The sequence below is a fragment of the Silene latifolia genome, chromosome Y (genome assembly GCF_048544455.1).
Source record: "Silene latifolia isolate original U9 population chromosome Y, ASM4854445v1, whole genome shotgun sequence".
Classification (NCBI taxonomy): Eukaryota; Viridiplantae; Streptophyta; class Magnoliopsida; order Caryophyllales; family Caryophyllaceae; genus Silene; species Silene latifolia.
This window is the reverse complement of record NC_133538.1, coordinates 38,183,913-38,187,100: the sequence shown is the minus strand read 5'-3', so window position 1 is coordinate 38,187,100 and position 3,188 is coordinate 38,183,913. Positions and strand designations below refer to the sequence as shown.

Below are 3,188 nucleotides of genomic sequence, written 5' to 3'. Positions count from 1 at the left end.
ATTGAGTAATAGAGTCCACTTCATGCTTTCCTCCTCTAGTAGCCTTGCGAGGTCTACTATATTGTGAATTATGGACCGCTATTTCCTCAATCTTGTTCCAAGTTTGATTATCGTCAATTTCGGTGAACATACCATTTGATCCCATGTTGAGAATGTTTCTTGAGTCTTCATAAAGACCATTCTAAAATTGTTGTACCAAGAACCACTTCCTAAGTCCATGATGAGGACATGAGCGACAAGTTCCTTTGAATCGCTCCCAAGCTTCATACAAAGATTCTTCGTCCCTTTGCGTAAAACCCGTAATTTGAGCTCTTAGCATGTTAGTCTTTTCCGGAGGGTATAATTTTTTCTAGAAAGTTAGAGCCAACTTCTTCCAAGAGTCAATTCCAAGAATAGCCTTATCAAGGCTCTTCAACCATTGTTTCGCGGTACCAATTAGAGAAAAAGGAAATAAGACCCATCGAATTTGGTCTTGAGTCACTCCGGTTTGTGAAATTGCATCACAATAGTCACAAAAAGTCTCCATGTGGGAATGAGGGTCTTCACTAGGCATCCCCCCAAATTGGCTTCTTTCGACTAATTGGATAAATGCGGATTTTGCAACAAAATTTCCGGTTAAGTGTTGTGGTGTGGGAGTACCATTGGGTAGGTTCTCCTCGGTTGGTACGGAATGTGATGAAAACTTAGGCATTGTGGGGTGATTGTGTGGTTGATTTTGTGTTGGGTTCTCCTCACCTTCTCTTGCAAAAGGGTTGATGAACTCAATAATATTTGGTTGAATATCTACAACCTCACCAATACCTCTCAAAATATTTCTAGCGATTCTTCTATTGGTTGTCAAAGTCCTTTCAATTTCGTGATCAAGGGGTAACAAGTTACCTTGTGATCTTCTAGACATGCAAAATATCAAACAACTCGAAAACAATTAGAATAAACCTTGAGGAGTTTTACTTCCCCAAGGCAAAGAAAGACACAACTAATAACAATCAAAGAAAATCAAATCAAGTTAACACCGTCCCCGGCAACGGCGCCATTTTTGGTCGGTCCGCTTTGAGCTTGGATTTCGGTTACTTGTCGTTAGGAGCACATAGACCAAAACAATATTTATAACTTCACAAACAACTCTACTACTAGTAAAGAGGCAAGTAAAGGTCGTATCCCAAGGGACGGGTATTGATGTAGGATTTTCGATTGCAAGTAGTGGTGTCTAGGGGTGTCACAATTTGGGTTGAGATATGAAGATCACTAAAATAAATAACAATAAAAGTAAACAAGTAAGATGACTAAAATGAGATGTAAACAATTGATTAAAAGCACTAGAGTGTCATGGGTTCATAGGGTATTCATGGGAATTGATCATACAAACATATTCTCAAATTATAAGCAAGCAATTATTTTTGTGATAGGATCGAGTTGGTTTATATCTTACAATCCTAGGAAGGTTTGGGTCCCGGAGCCAAATCGATTAGATTGTACAACACCTACAAGTCGACTTAATCCTCCCTACTCAACTATATGCATGGTCTAATGAGACTCGAGTTGGTTTATGTCTTACAAGTCTCATTGGAAAGGTAAGTGATGGGTAAAAAATGCAAGGATTCATAGGCTCGCATTTCATCAAACATAACATGTGCATAAGTTGAGATCACAACAAGCAAGCAAATAAATTATGTGAACATATTAAATTAAGTATCAATCATCCCCCGTGTTGGTTTTCCCTATTTCCCCATTAACCCTAGTTAAGGAAACTACTCACTCATTATCAAGTTTAACATGTTAACAAGGTTGTCAGTCATATTAACAAAGCAAAACATGATGAATAAATGAAGATGATTAACAATAATTAAAAAAGGATTAAGAGAATTATGCCTAATGATGATTCCAAAATAATAATGCAAAGAATAATAGAAGTACTTGATGATTGATGGAAGGTTGTCAATCTCCCAATAAACCCAAATAATCTTCAATTACCCAAAATAAAAGATGAACAATAGAGAAATTAAGGAAATGAGATTTGTATTAAGACTTGATTAGAAGTTGATTATAAGATTAAAGAGAGATTAGAATAATATAAACTACACTAAAAATTGATAAGAAGAATATGATAATCTAATTAGACTAATGGGGTATTTATAGTGGGGATTAGGTGAACAAATTAGGGTTACTAAGGGCTTAAATCACGATTAAGTCCTTGAGGAATCGCTCCTCTCAAGAAAAGATGCGGGTCTCCTTTTAGCTAGTCTTTCAAAAATATGCGCATCTCGAATGAAGAAAGAAGGGGACGTGTTGCTCTGGAGGACAATCCGAGCGTCCAAAAGGTCGGGACGAGCGGATTGTATAGGTGTTGGACGAGCGGCCTGGCAGCTTGGACGAGCGGCCTGTGGGGCTTCTGGACGGGCGTCCCGATAGGTGAGACGCTCGGACCTTGGTTCAGCTTGCCATTTCTTCTTTTCTTCTTTTCTTCTTCCAACAATCCTCCGGGATTTTGTCGGGGATGCAAGGATCTTCTTCATCATTGCCCATCTACTACATTATGTACAAAGGCCTTCTAGTCTTGTCTTCTCTTTGATGCTTGGTCATTAGATTCGATCAATTTAGCTCTATTTTGCCATGAAAATGCAAGGTTTGCACTCCTCTCCTACCAAGGAAACAAAACCTCAAAAAATATGCAAAACAAAGGACTAAAGATAGTAAATGACCCAAATATGCACTAAAAAGTATAAAAACGAGGCTAATTCGGACACTAAATATGCTCAAATATTGATCACATCATGTATCTAGACAAGCTAAAATATACTATCTATCAAGCTTTCCTAACAAGTAACAATCTCATACTTTTAGACGATATCCTGATATGCCATAACTCGATCCTTTTTAACCTTTACGTGAACTACATCAACGCTGACATGTAAACGTGGTCTTTCAGTAGTAATTAAGGTTTTTTAAAAGCAAAATCTTTATTTGGGTTAAGTTGAATCTAAACTTTAAACGCTTAAAGAAATGGAGAAGCCATGCTTTCCCTTAAGTAATTAAGTGTACATCAGTTCATTCATACAAAGTGTTGAAAACCAAAAAGAGTTGGCATATATGATAAGTATTAATAATTTTAAATTGTAAGCACATACGACCCCAATCAGATTATTCAAACACGTTTACAAATATTGGAATTTTTAAACAATTTGGCGCAA

At 37.1% G+C, this 3,188-nt stretch overlaps 1 non-coding gene across 1 annotated transcript; it reads left to right on the top strand.

Moving 5' to 3' along the window:
* The first annotated feature begins 212 nt into the window (after nt 1-212).
* LOC141634764 (small nucleolar RNA R71) lies at nt 213-319 on the top strand. The gene has a single exon (XR_012539487.1). It is a non-coding gene; the product is annotated as a small nucleolar RNA R71 (small nucleolar RNA).
* Nucleotides 320-3,188: the final 2,869 nt, after the last annotated feature.